At 41.6% G+C, this 20,258-nt stretch overlaps 1 pseudogene; it reads right to left on the bottom strand.

Annotated features, from left to right (window-relative positions):
- Positions 1 to 2,385: 2,385 nt before the first annotated feature.
- LOC102441503 lies at positions 2,386 to 14,131 on the bottom strand (annotated as a pseudogene).
- Between the last annotated feature and the right edge of the window lie 6,127 nt (positions 14,132 to 20,258).

The raw sequence follows: 20,258 nt of genomic DNA, 5'->3' as shown, positions 1-20,258 counted from the left end.
CAGGAGGGGTTACTCAGTTTCCTTCACTGTGTTTCTTGCATGGCAAGTATATTTTGTAATCGCATCACATATCTGCAAGATGAAAACCAGCTTTCTTGGTTCAGCAAGTGGAAATCAATGCTTCAGATAAAAAGCTGCGAGCCTCCATTATTGAATGCAATGGTCCAAACAGAAACTCTGGTTGCCCGGGCAAAAATAGGAGCAAGAATGCCTTTGCTGTTTCTAATTAAGCATATCTCCAGCTCCTCTGCCTCGTTCATCCCTTGTGGATGAGTGCTCATGGAATGAATCAGCAGGCAGATCCAGTCACTTTGCTTTGTCTTTAAACTTCCCATGGTCTTATGTTCCCAGAGGCAGACCAGAGCCCTGGGACTAGAGGTGAGCAGTTTGCGAGGTGGGTGATGAAGTGCTTGGTGAGCTCCCCACACCTCAGCTATTCTGTTGTACGTTTCCCTCTTTCTACATCCTCACTGCTGCATCTTCCCAATTAGTGCCTTCTGAATTAATGAGGTGCTACCCAAAGGCATAAGCTCGCCCAGAGACTGAGAAAGCACTTCTGGAGAAATATGCCCATGGCTCTAACTAGAGTGGTAGCAGTGTCCTGCTTAGCGTGCTACATTCTACCCAGCTGATAAAAGGCCTTCTGTTATGATTTGGCCACTTGGGGGCATGTGGAATTTTACTAGCTCTTCATTTGTGAGCGATTCCCTGGAACACAGGTGCACTGATACTTCTAATGGGCACATCCTCAGGGAGAATATGGATAAACATTCAGCGTTTTATTTGCTTATTATTTATAGATCTGTTCATATTGTGAGATGCTGGATCGAGGTCTGGTTGGAAACTGCCAGTGTATGGGGCGCTATCTTTCCAAATCCTTCCTTTGGCTCAGGTCATGGAGACCAGAGTTGCTTTCATGAACTGCTGCTCACCCCTTCTTGTCTGAATCAGAGTAGTCAGAAGACAGCAGAAGGGGCATGGCAATATATATCCCTAGCTTTGGCTGCAAAATGGGGATGGACTGAGATAGTCTTTGCCTCATCTTGGCTTTTGCACAGACTGCCCTGATGATTAGGAAGAGGAAACTGCTAATCCTCTGGACAATGACCTCTGCTATGTTTCCTATCCCCAAGTAATTATTCTCAGAAAACAAGTACATTTTGGGGGAAACTTATGAAGGATTGGTCTCTGGATTTCAGCAAGTGTCACATCCTAACCCCTTTGAAAATTCCTTTAGAATCTAGTTGTTCTGAATATTTCATGGTTGTGTATGTTTAATTAATTTGCACTGCCTTTCTGGCATCATTCTTAATGCATTTATGGTAGTTACTCTGTTAGGTAACTCTGGAGAAGGATGTCAGAGGCAGACTCCAGGCATGCTGCAAGCTATGTTGGAGTTGGCCGATAATGAGAGTTTCTCTTTGCTGAACTCACTACTCCATCAGACATGGAGCTAAGCACCTGAATGTGTTACATCTATTCCTTATCGCAACCAGGCCAGTTGTGAATGATCATCCGCAGTTTATTAAAAAATAAACTGTGACTCAGATTGTTGCTTTATCTGCTTTAGCAAAGTCGTCCCCTAGCGAACCAGCAGAGCTAGGTTCCAACCCACATTCGTCCCTCCACCTCTGACCATAGAGTTGTCCCCTATTAAACCCCCGAAAGGTTTACAAATCTCTGTGCCTCTTCTTCTTCTTTTTTTAATCTTTACAAATGGGAAAATAAGGCCCATGCTGTTTCTCCCCCTGGGATAACACAGAAAGCATTAAAATAATATATGAGAAAATGCATTGTGAGCTCTAAGGTGCATTAGATTTGAGAAGCATTACTACGAAGGAAGCATAAGAGGCATATGGAATCCCCAGGCAGGGTAGATTTCAGAACCTTTGTGATTGACCCAAGCAGGTCAACAGGGTAACTAAACCTGGTCTTCTTCCACATAGGCTCCTGCCTTTATCCTGGCTCAAAATAAAATGTGTCTTGCCTCTGTGTCATACAAAACATGGGGGTTAAAAATATTAGGGTTAATGTTGCCAATAGTGTTGGTAATCTTTTTTATTTTTAAACAAAAAAACACACACATTTAATTTACATTTAAAAAATCAGCAACTTTCTGAAAAAAATCAATGGAGCAAATCAACTCCTAAAAAAGAAGTCTACATCTTGGCGATCACATTTATTGGAAGGGTTGGAGAAAAATAAAAATGCCATTTAGCTTAAGAATTTGTGAGCTATGTGCAAACCAACTCATTTCAGGAGTGGAAGAATCCATGGTCATTTCTTAATATCAAAATTTATGCAGGTTTCTATTTTGAATATCTTCTATATTTAAAGACACAATTATACAGTCTCCTAATTTCCATGCAGAATACATTCTTTGTTTCAGCCAATTCTCAATGTAGGGGCAACTAGCACAACACCTTCTCCCCAGACAGAGAGAATTGGAATATTCCATTTTGTTGATTTATATATCTCTTCACGTGTTATTTCATTTGTTTCTGTAGTGGTCACAGTTTCTTCCATATCTCCCGATATCATATTTCAATATTGGTCATAAGCATGTGATCTACCTTGAAGCTCTCTGTCATTTCTCACTTGCACATAAATTCACTCATCCGGTCTTAGCTTGATAAGAGTAGGGGCTTTTCTATGGTGTGGGTACTTTGTTGCTGGTCCACATCATCCACTATGTTTCAAACCCAGAGTCAGTGACCTTCTGGTTGATTCTCTTCAGGGGTCTTTCTTTCCACATATACAAACAGAGGTCTTCAATATTTCATTTGTGCAAACAGGCCAAGTTCTCCTTGAATTTTCATAACAAAAGGTAATATTATCCACATGCACCACACACACACACACACACACACACACACACACACTCACACACACATACACATACACACACACACAGGGACACCCCATCACCATCACTACCACCACCAAAAAGAAAAAGTCATAAGATAATGTTTCAGACTATTATCATTCAGAAGAGCAGTTAATTCATAAAACATGAGCAAGCTGCATAATTCCCTGCTTAACACTATCATTTCTCTAATCACATTTCTTTTTAACACATTCATCAGGACACTGAGCAGAGCTCTGGATATTTCTTTGGCCTTTGACTTGCACATTAAACTGTCCAGCTTTTGAATTTTTGAAATAAATGGTAATGCTGGGGGAGGGATTAAGCAGGAGGAACTGGGCTTCACGCAGACACTCCTTGTTGGATGTCTGTGAGAGTTGGCTGCTGTTTGTACCCCCTCAGACTTGTGACTGGTGACATTAATACCCTGGGTGAGAAGCTCGTGTAGGCATGAGATATAGTTGATTTGCGAATAGCTCATCGCCAGAGAGAGAATGGGATTCATCTCTGAACCTCTTCCTCCCTCTACCAGCCTGTTGACCATGTGGTGTGGCCATGATATGGCTTATCAAGAGAACAATAAACTCATCAATGAAACAAAATGCATAATGAAAAGGAAGGTGTAATTCTACTGCAGAAAAAAATTTAGAGTAACAATATTGGAAAAATTATGCCAATAACTTTGAAAAGGTGAAATGGACAATTTTTTCTTTTTTTAAAAAATATGTTTTTACTGATTTCAGAGAGGAAGGGGGAGAGAGAGAGGGAGACAGAAACATCAATGATGAAAATGAATCATTGATCAACTGCCTCCTGCATGCCCCCTACTGGGGATCAAGCCCTCAACCCTGGCAAGTGCCCTGACCAGGAATCGAACCATGACTTCCTAGTACATAGGTCTACATTCAACCACTGAGCCATGCTGGCCTGGCTGAAGTGGAAAATTTCTAAAAGAAATTAATTACCAATCAAATCAAGAACAAAGAGAAAACCTGAGTAGCCTATAAATGTTAATAAAGTTTTATGGACTGTGACTCCAAAGCTTATTTTCTGCATACAAAGAGCTTTATTCAAAGAGCTTGGGCATGAAAAAACTTACACAGGCTGCCCCTGCCCCCAAGGATCTGACATTTCAAGAATTGGGGCAGATGGTATACACATTCTGACATGAAAGTTGTGACATTAGTTGGAATATTTGCCTGGAGTGAATATCAACATCCTATATAATAAAAGGCTAATATGCAAATCGACCTAACGGCAGGACAACAGATCGCTTTAACGTGCACTGACCACCAGAGGGCAGATGCTCAACACAGGAGCTGCCCCCTGGTGGTCAGTGCGCTCCCACAGGGGAAGTGCCAATCAGCCAGAAGCTGGCTCACAGCTGACGAGCACAGTGGCGGTGGCGGAAGCCTCTCCTGCCTCTGCGGCAGCACTAAGGATGTCAAACTACCGGCTTAGGCCAGCTCCCCGCGGGCCTAAGCCAGCAATCTGATATCCCCCGAGGGCTCCTGGACTGCGAGAGGGCACAGGCTCAGCTGAGGGACCCCCCAAGTGCACGAATTTTGTGAACTAGGCCTCTAGTCCTATATAATTAAAGGCTAATATGCAAATCGACCGAACGGCATAATGACTGGTTGCTATGACGCACACTGAACACCAGGGGGCAGACGCTCAATGCAGGAGCTGCCCCAGGATGGTCAGTGCGCTCCTACAGGGTGAGTGCCGCTCAGCCAAAAGCTGGGCTCACAGCTGGTGAGCGCAATGGCGATGGCAGGAGCCTCTCCCGCCTCCATGGAGGTGCTAAGGATATCCAACTGCCAGTGGGGAGTGGGCCTAAGCCATCAGTTGGACATCCTCTGAGGGCTCCTGGACTGCAAGAGGGCACAGGCTGGGCTGAGGGACCCCCTTCAAGTGCACAAATTCCATGCACCAGGCCTCTAGTCAATAATAACTGTAACAGTAATGAGCATTATAATCATAATAGATATAAATTAATGAACCTTCCCATGACTCGGGCACTTTGCATACGTTATTATATTTCATTTCTTATGCACAGCAAGCCCAGGAAATAGGTAATATGATCCCTATTTTATAGCTAGAAAAGTGATGCTAAAAGAAATTAAGAAATTTGCCCAAGGTCATCTTGCTAATGATTGGTAGCTCTGGATTTGGGCTCTGGCCTAACCCCAACTTAGAGTTTTGAGCAGGATGATCTGATTTAGAGGCAATGTTCTTTGCAAGACCTGGGAAGGCAGAGCGGAACACAGCACATAAAGGCTTTGATTTGGGGCATCTGAAATGAAATGCATTTAATCAGTTTTTGTGACTGAGAAATTTTTCTATTAGTCTCACTGAGGATTGTTATGTATCATATTGCTCTTACACCTGGAATGTAATTTCATTTAAATGTGACTACAATGACCTTATGAACAGGGCACTGAGTAAAATTATGCTTTCTTTTCCTCCCTCCAGTGTCAGTGAATATAGACTTTATGGCTTTCCTTTAGGCTTTTGTCACTAGGCTCTGATAATACCTCATCACCTGATTATACATTCCTAACGGTTTGAGACGGCACCTGTCTGCTTTGACTGAATAATGCTTATCCTATATAATAAAACCCTAACATGCAAATCAACCAAATGGTGGAACGACTGGTCGCTATGATGTGCACTGACCACCAAGGGGCAGACACTCAACGCAGGAGCTGCCCCCTGGTGGTTAGTGCACTCTCACAGGGGGAGCACTGCTCAGCCAGAAGCCGGTCTCATGGCTGGCCAGCACAGCGGTGGTGGCCTCTCCTGTCTCTGCAGCAGAGCTAAGGAGCAGCGATCCCATCTTCTGGCTGAGCGGCATGGGGAGTGGGCCTAAGTCAGCAGGTAGACATCCTCCAATGGGTCCCGGACTGTGAGAGGGCACAGGCTGGACTGAGGGACCCGCTCCCCTGCCCCCCGCCAGTGCACAAATGTTGTGCACCAGGCCTCTCGTTACTGTGTATAAGAGAAATACAGGGGCTGTTATCTATCCCATCATTGCTTTCCCAGTGATTGACTTCTAGCCTGGCATATAGTAGGTACACAGTAAATGTGGAATGAATGCGTGCAATGCCTGGCAAAATGCTGAGCTCAGTAAATACCAATTGGCATATTTTCTCCCGACTGAAAGAGGCTGAAGTCCCAAACACAAGAAAAGACACTATTTTTCTCCAATAGATCTGTCCATCTGTCTGTGTCCCCATTACCTAGCTTGATATCTCCAAATAGCCATCTCTGGGAGCACAGCAGTGTGAGTGAAGGAGTGAGGAAATTGGCTGGGGAGGAATCCTAACAGGAAATGAGGTTCTGTGTTGCCCATGGCATGAAGACTAAAGAGAGCAGAGAGAGTGATGATTGTTGCCAGCTCATTGTAGCACATCTTTATAGTTTTGCATCTCACTAGACTGTGAACTCCTTCAAAATAGGGATCATGTGCCTAGTATGGCACCTTGTCTAAGTAAATGTTTGTTCAATTGACATAAGAGCATCCACCCAATGTTTTCTGAGCACTCACTCTAGGCTGGACTGGTCTCTCTGTCATGGGCATTGCCATCAAGGAGGTCATTCCCTAGTAATGATCTAATTGGCTAGTGTGTATGGGGATTGAATGCAAATATTGAAATATGGAAATTTTGGATGGAATAAAGATTTGAACCAAACGGTTTTATTTAGTTTTTCTTTATTTTTATTGTTGAGACTATTACAGATGTCTCCATTCCTCCAGCCCCCTTTGCCTGCTTTTAAACCAATGATGGTAGGGAAGTTTTGGCAGCTAGGTCAAATAAGAACTACAAGATGCCATAGCTACTGAATTCTGGGATGAAAATATACCACGTCATTCCTCCCTTCTTCTGTCTGATTGTCTTCTTCCTTGTTTCCTCCAGGGCTCTATGGAGCCTAACGGGTTGTTAAACATCTTGAGATTCGTGGAAAAAGAAACTCAGTGTTTTAAATGCCTTTCTTTCCTTTGAAGTGTATGATAAAATTTTAAATGAGCTTGTATAAGCATCAAAATGAGATGCAAAAATAAAATAGGAGGAAAGGATGGAAGGCAGAAGAAAAAAAAGGTTAGAAACCATCCCTTCAGCAGAAGGGCTACTTCTTCTAAAAAAAAACTGATAGTATCTTTTTTTTAAAAAATCCCTGAACCACCTGAAAGGTTGTTAGTCATACCCTTCTCAGTCTAGGGATGGAGCACATATCTGCCCATGGTTATCAGGCGGTGCCAGCAACAGCCCACGCAGATCACCTGGCTTTCTCATGTATCCTCCCTGCCTCCATGTGTGAAAGCAGCCCTTCCTCCTCCTGCTGAACATGGCCAATTACCCCTCACACTCCTCTTTTCACATCCTGGTTCCTAGGCACATGGAGTCTAAAATAGCCTAGTGGAAGCCAGACCTTGTACTTCAATGACATCTTTGCTGTGTCCACTTTGTAGAGTGAGTCTCCCTACAGGACCAGGACCTCCAATCCTGCAGAGTCTGGAGTGTACATTTTTGTGACATATTTGGGACCACTTCTGTTGCCATCTCTTGGTTCCTGGACCCATGCGTTCTTCCTGTTGGAGACAGTGCCATATAAAGTCCTGATTTAATGAATGTACTATATCCTGAAAGATACACCCATCCTTTCAGAATGTTTCCTCTGAGCAGACTCTTCCACATAGGGGATGAGGGCCTCTCTATAGGTACAACTGAGGCCTCTAGTTTTCACATTGTCTATTCATTGCTATCCCACTGGGGTATGAGGAGCCTGAGATATTTATCCTCTACAATCTGTCCCTGGTCCATAATGAGTGGCTCTTTGGAGGTCTAACTCCCCCTTCTGGTTTTCTATAGGCAGAAGAGGGCATCATGCCTAGAGGCACTGATGCTTGAGATCAGAAGCCATCAGGCTATATGGGAACTGTCCATCAAAGCTCCCGCTGACCTTTGGCATGAACCAAGAGCCAAGGTATTGGACTGGCTTTGACACTGCTGCTTAGTTCCTCAAGAATCTCTGTTAACTTCCTAGCATCTCCCTGTAAAAAGAGAAAAATTCATGATTTAGCTTTATGTTGCTTGCCTTTTAAAATTAGACTTTATTTTTCCAATTGGCATTCTCCTTGTAGTCCACTTCCAACTCATTTCAAACCCCTCTCTCTCTTGTCAGAGCTCTAGAATTATAGCGCCATAGAATTTTAAAGCTAAAGGGGACTTTAAAGTTTTATTTTTTTATTAGGAGATGCAGGCAACCTAAAGTTTTATAGCTTCTCCTTGGTCACAGAAACTCCCTTACAAAGGGAAGTTAATTTAAAACATATATGAGTAGAATATAGTCCACTTTGAAAACAGAGTTATAAAGTGACTTCATCTTGTGGGTTTCAGGTCCTATTGCCTGCCTTCTCTGGGTATTGAGGAGCTATAGGTCATTCAAGACTTTTCTGTTTGATCAGAAGGAAAAGGAAAGGGAGAAAGTGGACAGGAAAAGACATCCTCTGTGATTTTAATATAGAGATACAGACTTTTTTCTTTTTTTACCAGTATGTATTCCTGGGGATTTTCTCACACTGAAACAAGAAATCAAATGTCTAGTGATGCTTGGCGATGTATCAGGCATGCTTGTCAGAGCCCATGATTTGGAAGAAAGGGGATCAGTGCTTTGTTCTGCAAGGCTGCCCAATCAGTCCCTTTGCCCAGCCTGCAACTGAGCTGAGTCTACAGTTTAAGGAAAGCACACATCCTTGAAAAGTCAGATGCCCTATTGACTTGGTTTACCTCCCAAAGGAGAAAAGGGGTAATTGAAATGGTGGATTTTCTCGTCTGATCAGTGATTTCAGACCCCCCCACCCAGGGGATTTCTAGAGAGCGCAGGCTCTGAAGAGCTGAGGTTCAATTTTGTCTCAGTTAAGAAGCCCAGGATCCACTTTACTAGATGAAATCAATAAAAGGGAGGTGCCTGCGGCTCTCAGGTTTAAAGGAACCAGGGGACAAGATTCCCAGTTATACTTTCAGGAGGTTTTTCTTTTTTATGTACATTGAAAAATAGAGCACTATTTTTTTTTCTGGCTGCCAAAATTGGATCCATGTTCCCTTATATAAATGACAAATTATTTCTCAGTCTTTTTTCCTGCCTGAATTGTCAAGTCTAGCTACGTAAGCACAGTCTCCCAGTGACTAAGAGTTGCCATTTATAATGGAAAGTAACATTACTAAAGACTCCCCACATTTGCTCTTTAAAATTTAATCTGCTACTACTTTTTGTAAGTTATATGTCATATATTGATAATGATAACATATTACACTTACATTACTTACTAAGTGATGATAGATCTATTATGATTGATTGTTTGATAGATAGGTAGGCAGACACTCATTTAATTATCAGAAAAACCCATGTGATACTATTTTGCTCCCAAGTATTGAAAAAAAACTGAGACAGAGCAATTATGTAATTTGCATGAGATCATGTGGCAATTTAGTTGAGCATCTGGGAGGGGAATCAGTAGTCTCACATCAGAATCTGTGCTGTTAACCATAACCCACACTGCCCTCTGTCTCTTAGAAAACTCTATGGGCAACACATAAGACTGTATTACCTATCAACATTGACAATTTACCTATTATCTAGTCATAGCAGAAGTTGTCTACATTTATAAATCAGCAAAGTAAGAATCAAAATGGTCAACTGACTTCGGTTTGCTTACCGAGTTCCGCTGAGTGGTGGTGGCTGCCTTGGGGGAGCCGGTAGAGAACTGCTTCTACATGTAGCGGAAAGAACACAGACCCACACAGCCCGTGCCCCACCCACATCCCCTTGGCACTGCATGGCTCAGTGCTCATAGGCTTCTAACTGCAAACACCTTGCTTAGGGACTTTCTATGGCCTCCAGAGCTTGTTAGTTAGTGCGGGCCAGGCAGACAAGGCAGGCAGAAAAAAATGCCTGGCCCTTAATGCCCCTGGAGACAGCCAAGGACTGGCTGAGGTTGGTGGAAAATGCCCTGGTGGAGGATAATGCTGGGGCATGCTCTATGTGTGTCCTCCACCTCTCCCCCAACCCCCAGCAATCCCGAGCAGGCCTGAGCCCCACCTGCCAGGGAGCTAAACTGATTATTAATGCACCATGTCTTCACTCCTCATTCCCTTACCGTAGGATCAACTCCCAGATCAATTTCTTGTACTCAAATCTTCACCACAGGGTCTATTTCTGGGGAAACCTAATCTAAGACAAATACTGTGAGTGATGGTTAACATGAGCGCACAAATCGGGGAAGTGGCTGCTTGCACACTGGGTGTTTGCAGTCCTGTAAGAGTGTCGAGAATAGGAGACTTGAGTGAATGGCTGTGCAACATATGCTGCTATCTGTAAAATCAGGTGATAAAGCTACCTTGCAGGTTTGGGAAAGATACACATGATTCTCCTACATGTGCTTTTTGCTCATCCGCATCAGATTGTGTTTCTAAGTAATGAAAAGTTAGATTGGTGCATCTGTCCAAGGATTGGCCCAGAGAAAGACATTCCTCCCCCAAAGACAGCACCGGAAGAGCACTGCCACTCCTCGCTGCTCCCAGCCCTCAGGTCGATGGCTAGAACAAATGGGGGTGGATTCAATTAGAACATGCGTTCCAAGTCATCCCAAATGTGAAAATACTTTGCAAAGCTTGAAAGATGTAGGCAGCATATCACTGACAAAGTACTAAAATCTTCTGAGTTAGTCCAGTGACAGGAAAAGCACTGTGCAAAAAGGTGTTGAAGGATGCTGGGAGGTGGGGGGGAAGTCTGGTTATTTATCCTCACTAAGCCTCAGTTTGTCCATCTGTGAAACAGAGATAAGAAGGACTCCCAAGGGTGTAGCAAAGAATATATGCCGCAACCTTCGAGGTTGGGTTCAGGATCTGAAGGGGGGGCTGACACACAAATGAAAATGCTGTACAAGAAATACAAATTTAGAAGGCATGGGGAGCCAGGTGGAGACCTCTTTCTTGAAGAGGCACCCCCAAGACTGGGTCCGGCTGCTTTTTATTCAGTTTTAGATACACATCTTGCCCTCTAGCAATGCATACAGGCATATCAAAGGTAAAGTTTGGTAAACAGTAAAAGGATTATCAGGTTAGGGCACTGGTAGGCAAACTGCAGCTTGCGATCCACATGCGGCTCTTTGGCCCCTTGAGTGTGGCCACGAAGTTTCAATCGCACTGTACGTGCGCGCCCGCACGTGGTATTTTGTGGAAGAGCCACACTCAAGGGGCCGCAGTTTGCCGACCACTGGGTTAGGGAATTGCCTTGAACCACCACTATCTCAATAATTGGTGCTTAGAGTCAGCCCTGCTATTGCCCAAGGTCCATCGGCCTTCCGCATTCCTTGGTGCACTGACAGTATTGGCAAGCAGTGGCTTCTGCAAATACATGTTAATGCAGTGCCAGACACAAGGTGTTTGCTCAGTTGCATGCAAGCTGTATCGTTAATATTATTTCTAGGTGGCTGAAACTACATAAACTATCCTCCTATCATCCACAAGATTATCATATAGTTTACATAATTATGTCGGTTTATTTATATGGACCTCTGTGGTCTTAATTGCACTCGGGAACCCTGGTGCTCACAGCTGGGTCTTTGTGCTCTGAGGTCCCATCGGCTGTGGCTGCAGGGTTTACTGTGCAGAAACCCAGTGTGTTTTCTCCAGGCACAGACTCTTCTGAACCGTCTATTTATTTCTTACGGCTGCTGCAAGACAACATCTTTTGAAGAGGAAGATGCGGGGTTCTGTTTTAAAGGAAGTCGACTGTGCAAATTCACCCTCAAGAACTACTGGAAATCAGTGAAATCGGGTCTTCATCATGGAATCCGAGAAGCACCCGTGGTTATAATGGCTGCTGTGGGCAAAGTAAAAAGGTTAATGTTTGTCCTGCTGCTTCCTGGAATTCATTGACTTAAAATAGTTTCCTTGAAGCCAAGAAGATGAAAGACCCTGAGGAGAAGGCTGGAGTTTTTGATGTTTCACTGAGGCCAACATGCCCGCTTCTTTCTGGGTGGAGGACAACACAACTCATGAGATTGCCAGGGGGAAGCTCTGCTGCAAGACCAGCTGTCACTGAGTTTGTGTCACAGAGGGGTGACATCCCGCACAGTGCTCCCGTTTGTGGGAATTTCCTGCATTACCTATTTTAGAACAGCTCTCAGTGGTTTTGTTTTTTTAATAACATTTCAATAAATGTAATTATTTTTGTTATATTTAAAATTGTAATAGGGATGTGCCATTAACAATAGGGATGCATTCTGAGAAATGTCCTTAGGTGATTTTGTCATTGTGCAAACATCATAGAGTGTATTGACACCAACCTAGCTGGTATAGCCTACGACATACATACGTAGGAAACATGGTCTAGCCCAGCCGTGGGCAAACTACGGCCCGCGGGCCGGATCCGGCCCGTTTGAAATGAATAAAACTAAAAAAAAAAAAAACCGTACCCTTTTATGTAATGATGTTTACTTTGAATTTATATTAGTTCACACAAACACTCCATCCATGCTTTTGTTCTGGCCCTCCGGTCCAGTTTAAGAACCCATTGTGGCCCTCGAGTCAAAAAGCTTGCCCACCCCTGGTAGCCTATTGCTCCCAGGCCACAAGCCTGTACAGCATGTTACAAAACAACGTGAGATTAAATCAAGCACAAGGGGAGTGATGCTATCAAGAGATGCAGTGAACACAAGATGTACGAGGCTGCGGCTAGCAAGACAGGGCAGGCTCTTTTACAGCAACCTTTTCTAACAAATAGAAAGAGTATACTATAGTTGTCACACAATTGGTGTTACTGGGAAGTATGTAAAAACTGTGTGGAGGGTGAGTTCTTAGAGGAAGAGTTGCATATGCTCAAAAGCTTCTTCGTTTTATTTCACACTCGAAAGCAACCATCACAGCTCTGTACCAACTATTTGCAGAATGTTGATTTGTAGACAGAACTTTTATCTATCTTTAAGTTTCCATTTACATTTCCAAAATTTGGGAATGCAAATATTAAGTAAACTTTCTCAACTTTGAGCCACTAACTGCAAGGGAATGGCCAGGCTGAAATATGATGAGCAATGTTGGGGATGTTCCAAAGGAGACCCATAGAGATGCTTGACGACTTTGACTTTTGCTCTCTTTTTGTGTAACATTTCACTTTATATTCAGCAAGAGAAAAACCAGCTGAAGTATTAGTATTTGAGGTGGAATAATAGGCAGAACTCTATCTGTTGCAAGTAACTCAAATTGATTTAAACAAAAAGGGTGATTCATTGTTACATAACAGAAAAGTCCAGAAGCAGAAATCTTTTCTTTTAGATGGATTCAGGAACATAAAGAATGTCATCCACGCTCAGGGATTCTCACTTCGCTCAGCTCTGTCCTCGGGTGTTCTTGCCCTGTGACATCCCTAGATTTGCCAAGTTTGTATCCTACCCATTGAACAACCCTAGTGTAAAGAGGACCTCTTCCCAATAATTATACCTGGAATCCCAGGAGTAATCCACATTCCCCCAGTTAAGGTTATGAACCCATTCATAAACCAATCACTGAGGTTGGAGATGGATAAAGTACTCCTATGCTGAGTCAAGTGCCCAGGAGCCAAAAGTGGTATCTATTTCACCAAAACCACAGGACCTGTGATTGGAAGGAAGTGCTTCCCAAAGGAAAACAGATGGATTGATGCTGGGCCCGCAAAAGGGATAGATGTCCATTGTAGGAGATAATGAAGCTCCACTTCAGCAATTTTTATAGCCTTACATGAAGATTTATGATCAGCAAGCATGTGTTTGGAAGCTGTCCTATGTACCTCTCCTCTCCTTTATTTTAAAGGAGTTTATTCACTCATGCATGCATACACTCCTTTTTCTCCAGAAACGATTGCAAAGAGCTTACAAGGGTACATTCCCCGTGCAAAGTAGTATGAATTAAAGATGGGGCAAACGAAAAAAGATCAACGAAGGTGAGAGAGAGAAAAGAGGCCTGATGATACATAAATGTCCTACATAAGCTACAGACTTAGCTGTGGCTCTTTGGAGGTCCCAGGAAAGATTTGTCACAGGGATTATATTTCTAAAATGATACTTTTGCTCTCCACCATTCCTGGAAACCAGAGCAGCCGGGGATTTTTCTTGCAAGATGTGACGACCAACCTCCAGAGCAAACAGTGGCGAGAACAGTGGCACGGTTCACAGGGCTCCTTTGCATAATCACCTTTGGTACGATTATGCTCCTTCTCCAGCATAATTCCGTCAAAGCAATTCTGAAGGGAACAATTTTTTAAGGAATTCGATGTTCTTAAATGATAGAATTGCTCTGAAATGGAATTTGACAATCATCCTTGAAATGATGAAGACTAGAGTACACAAGGTTCAGGGTACTGGTAATAATAATAATAATAATAGTAATAATAGCAGTAATAGTGACAATATAATTAAAGTCACAATGATCATTTACTGAGCACTGTGCCAGGTACTAAGTGTTTATATGCGTGGCTCATCTCAGTTATTTCTCAAAAGATGCCATAAAGTTATAGTACTATTATCATTACAATGAGGTTTTATTTTATGCAGATTTCAAACAGAAAGGCATAAAGTAATGCACAAATTTTGAAATAATGTGAATCCCATTTTCTTATGGGAAAATTAGTCCTGAATTATGGAAATTTTGAATAGTGAGAAATCTTCAGGAACTAATTCCTAGGATAAAATGCTACAGTCCCGTGGTCTCATATCATAGCAACGTGCACTTAGGCTTAATGAAGTCCAATAACTACAATTAATGAAAATTTGATCTCAGATTTGAACCCAGAATTCCATCAGTTTGGGTGTTTGTTTGGGGAGACTGTCCTCCAAATTCCATTTATAAACTTGGAACAACTTAATATTCATTACCTAATGAATGATAGGGCTATTAAGTTAGTTGCATTGAGATACCTGTATCATTTTCTAAGAAATGTACATTTCACACATAACGACAAATGGAACATGGAATGACAACTGCATTCCCTTAAAAACCTCTGCCTAAAATTGTGCCCCTTACTTTTCCAACTTGCTTTGAAAGAAGAGAGAAGGGCCACCCACTGAACCTGCCTCAGATGAGATGAAGGAGGACTGGATCTGAGCACTTGCAACCATCTTACCCAATGGATGAGGATGAAAAGGAGCTAAAGCACCTTGCCCTTGTGGAGTGGTCACTGAATGGAAAGCAAAACCCTTGGTGGCCACTCCAGAACCGGTGGAAGGTCTATATCTGTTGAGACATTGAATAGAAAAAAAAGAAGATCTTATAAGGAGAGAGTGGAAACCAGTGAGTACAGATCGTAGAGAAGATCTAGTAGAATAACACCTTGGCCATACTTAGTCTTAGACAAATGTTTCTGCTTCCTTGCTAATCTTAATAAAACAAAATTTGGCCCAAGCCAGAGAAGGGAGGGACCTCTGATTGAGGGCTGGTCCTAAAGCTGTGTGCTTTTACTCTGCTGCTCAGTGAGAAGGGTATTTTAGAGCCACCAACCCCAGACTTGTGTGTGTTTATATTTTAGCAACTTCTCCAGAAAAATCACAAAGTCCCCAAAAGGAAATCCATTCTTTCACGGGCCACCACATTAGCTGAAACTGCATTTCTCTGTTCACCACTTACAGCCAGAGCCTAACAGAAGGAGTTAGGAGATGCCAGTGCGGCAGGAGGGCCATTACGCTGTGGTTTGATGTTGGTGCTTTGTTCCTTTCACATGCCTATGTGACCAGCCCAGTCATTTCAACCTATTCAACACAATGTAGTTCTGCTGCTAAAGCCATTCTGATTCTTTCAAGTTTGCTGCTACCCAGAAAGAGAACAAATTGGAGGTAATGGAAGAGATGAGAAGGAATCATACCCTTGACAGTCCAGCTATTGTCTGACTTTACTTGGTAATTTATTTGGCTTAGCATTTTGTGGCTGGTCAAGGATAAAATTATGTCCCAGCTTCTTCTCATTAATCTTCAGGAATATCTGATGGAAAGCCTTAATCTTTGCTTTGTTTGAGAAGTGGCTTTGCCACCCTGATATTTGTGGCCTTGCAAGACAATTACTCTAGCTGAAGTAAGGTCTGCTCAAAATTTGAATAGAAGAGGATAGGGGAATTGATTAATTGGTCCAGGAATATCACTGCAGCCATATTTATGTTCTGGTCATTTAAAAGCAAAGGCTTGTACCCAGTTGCTCATTTCTTTTGGATCCCGTCCAGTAAACTGCTTTAATTAATGACTGATTTCCATTTCCCAAATCTTTTCATGTCTTTGAAGTATCCAAGTCCAACTGCTGAGTTTTATGGTTCAAGGTAGAGGAGAGTAAACCTCCCTCCACACCCCCACCCCCTTTCAAACCATCTTTACCCAGGCTCACGGGGTAGCATGTGGACAGCATCATCCATTTTTTTCTTGTAAACACACATCAGAGAAAAATGGTGAAGACTGCATTTTGTGGAAGGAAGGATGGTATGGTTTTAAATCCATGTGAGTTTTGGCCAAATTAATCTCAGTTAAAATCCCTGTTGTACTCTTGATGTTTGACATTGAACAAGCTACTTTCATAGCTATCTGAGAAATATTTGTCACTGTTGCCATTTTTCTTTGTTATGACACCTGGCTTGTAATAGCTGCTCAATAAATGGTGGTTGTAATTATATCTACTGTCACTTTATTTGTAAAGTATGATTGACTGAAGACATAGTGAAACATTCTCAGCTGGCCGTAGGCAGTGCCAATTCCTTTAATAAGGAGGAATTTCTCTAGTTATTCCATAAACCTTCTATGTCTAGAATTTAGAATCCCTGGAATTGACTGCTTGCTTTCTAATACCTTCAAAAACAGACATAAAAATAGAAATCTGTTCTGCTGGTTTACCTGGTACCTTGTTTCCTGCTCCCAATAAATTTCTTGACCAATTGAAGAATTAGGCATATAATCATTCACAGGAAATCTGTGAATAGTTAATAGATTTCCCTAGAATTCTCTGATTAGTAGACTCAAATTCTCTCAAGATTACATCATTCTTCATTCCCCGTGGTTACTCCCCTGGGGAAAGAATGATGCTGAGATGCTGCCATCTGTTGATTTTGTTAAAACTGGGAAACGATGGGTTGGATCCTCAGACCAACATCCTTGGGAGTATGTGTTTCTAAAACCTAACGATGAGTATTGGCTAGCACAGCAAATTCTCTATTATATGATTATGTCTGTCTGCACTTCTGTCATATGTATACTGTGCCCAGCCAAGAAGGAGCTTTGGGTTGGGAGGGAGGAAATTTAACGAGTAGCTGTAGTTCCTGATGGGCATCATCTTGGGTGGAACTTTGCTCTTGTTGGAGACTGTTGTGTCTCTCAAAAGTAGAGATGATGATGGTAACTTCTGTCTCTGACCTATCACTGTGACTCTGAAATAATCACAGATGCTTTAACCATCTCAAAAACTGCTTGTATGTTGGTGTCTTTCATGGTAACTTTTCAGATTCTACTGCACTAACTGCCCATGATATTAAATGCATGTTGAGTTGTTGAAATGAAATAATATGATTCACCAGGACTTAGCTTTTTCTAACAGATTGACTTTGATCTACTTCAATATTTTAGAAGTCATTTTCAACCCATGAGCATTTCTTCCTTTCTCTGGCATCCTTCCTCCATTAAGTGCTGAAAAGATGCTGTTGTGCCACAATAAAAGATAGTGCTCATTGCTGTGGTAATTTCTGTTCATTCATTTAACTTTGCCAATTAATTGTTAGCTCCTAGAGAGTGTAGATACTGTTAGGTGGCCCTGGCTAGGCATATTGAAGGCTAAAAACTTCCATGACATAAGAATGTCTTTGGGGGCTTTATTTCATGGTGCTTAATTTCTTATTCATTTTTCTCTTTCATTTTTTCTAAGCATAGATAAAGTAATACAAATTCATACTTTCATATTTATTTTGTATCTCTTAAGCCAGCTTGAAGACACTCAAATGACAATTCTTTTGAAAGCTCCGTCTTTAGAATTAAGCAGACTTGGTGTGAATCCCAGCTCTGTCATTTTCTTTCTTTTAAATATTGTGCAAGTGATTTAACCACCCGGGAACTAATAATTCCTTCATCAAAGAGCTGTTCTCAAGAATAAATCAAGCACCAGACAAAATGCACAGCTCTTTAAGTAGTCAACTGACATTAGTTTCTTGAAAAATGTTCTTGGAAAAGTTGCAGGTATTTAACCGAATTGATATCTGTAGCTTTTAAAGGGTTGATAACATTTTTAGGACCAGAATTCCCTCACCCTTTCATTTTATTTTATGAATAATTTGTTTTACTTTTTAAAGAAAAGGCTCTTTTAAAAGCTCATATATCTTTAGTAGTGATTCTGAAAACTCTGTAATGAATTTTTCTTAAAATATACATGTGTTTAAAATTTGAAAAGAAGCAGAGAGTGGGAATAATGTGTTTAGAGATTTGATCAAAACCCCAAATATTTTGAAACCTAATGCAGCCCATACCTAGATTATTTTTAGATCTCACAAGTCCGGTTATTTAATCTCTTAATCAAACTACGTGGAGTTTCCATTTCTAAATAAATGAAATGATAATAAATAATGAGCCCGAAATTAACATGTACCCATTTAAGGGAAAAAATGGAATTTTGATGGAAAATGAATATGAGTTTGAATAAAATAAAAATATCAGTTGTCTCCTTTGATTTTCAGCTCCAAGTAGACGAACGACTGAAGTAGAGCCAGCAAAAGTGCCTTTGATCGAGCTCTTCTTCCATGGCAAGTAGATTACAATCACTCAGGGATTAAGGGAGACCTGGGAAATTTAAGGGCTGTTAACCTGACCATGACTGTCTATGCTGGCATAGACTGTCCTCCCAAGCACCGTCTTATTTTATTTCATGCTGCCATTATCTCTTCCTTACATGGTCTGAGAGAATGTAATCTGGATAAAGTGTGGAGTAATTGATTGTAGCTGACTGAATCAGCCTCGTGTGTGTCGGGGCCTGAGTCAGGTAAGGCATAACCTATGTCTTAAAGAAAACTGTAGTATTGCAAGGCGACAAGTAACATCTGAATAGGGAATGTGCACAGCAAATCACAGACATTAAATAATGACCGTGACAAAATAATGGAGAAGCCCAGTGCCATGGGAAGAGCACAGACTGGCAATCACAAGAATTGGATTTTAATTTGAGTTCTGTCACTAATGAACTTTATAGACTTGGATACATTATCTTCCTCTTTGTTCATCTGTTAGCCCATCTTGAAAATGGACAATCAGAGGGAAAACACAGGAAGCAATCTCTAAGATTTTTCCAAATGTTGTTTTCTTTTTATTTATCATTTCTAAATATTTTTTTTCTTGATGAGGAGAATTCTGTAGTAGCCTGCAGAGTCCATGAAAGTAGGGCTGAAACTCCTCAAGGGATGGGCTGACAAGAAAAAAAATTCTGCAGGTGTGTGTTGCTAACATGGAGACCAGTCTTCTCAAGTTGTTGGTATTGATCCCAGACATGGCAAATGACCACTGCTCTCATAGACATGGGACAAATGAATTGAAACTAATGAAGTGATGCTTTTCTAAAAGGAAACCGTACACTGCCTTCAATTTTATTCTAAGTAGTTAATGAATTCACTGAACTCACTAATCTGTGTACTGAGAAGGATAGAAGACCCTAAATGGAGATAGAATGCTGTGTGCCTTATCTGCCTCTCAGGAGTCTTCATTTTCCCCAGGCAAACAGACATTTATGCAGAGGGTCATTTATTACTTCTTTATTATATTTTAATTGAAGTATAGCAAGCATTCTGAAAAGGGCACAAATCATAAGTGTACACTTCAATGAATTTTTTTTAAATGTGCACATCTGTGCAACCAGCACCTAGATAAAACACAAGACATTATCAGCACCCAAGTCCCTTCCAGTCACTGACCTTCACTCACTATCCTGAATTCTAACATCAGAAATGAGTTTATATAAACAGAATCTGTTTGAGAAGTTTACATAAGCAGAATTGTATAGTAGATATTGTCTGTGTCTGCCATCTCTTCCTCATGCTTATGTTTGTGAAATTCATTTGTGTTGTTGCATATAGCAATATGTTTGTTGTGGGCATACGTACAGGTCTGTCTTAGGTGTATACCATGAAATGGTATTGACAGGTCATGGGTTCAACTTCATAGCTACTGCAAGTGTTACAACAAATATGAAATTTCTAGAAATTTCACTTGCTGATGCTCCCAAGCTCCAGGTATGTGCTAACACTTGTCTTTTTCATTTTGGCTATTCTATTGGGTATGTAGTGATGTTGCATTGTGATGTTAATTTGCATTTCTGTGATAACTTATAGGCACTTTTAAATATGTGCATTG

Source organism: Myotis lucifugus, unplaced genomic scaffold (assembly GCF_000147115.1).
Source record: "Myotis lucifugus unplaced genomic scaffold, Myoluc2.0 scaffold_44, whole genome shotgun sequence".
Lineage (NCBI taxonomy): Eukaryota > Metazoa > Chordata > Mammalia > Chiroptera > Vespertilionidae > Myotis > Myotis lucifugus.
The sequence above is the reverse complement of the archived record's forward strand: the minus strand, read 5'-3'. Positions and strand labels throughout refer to the sequence as shown.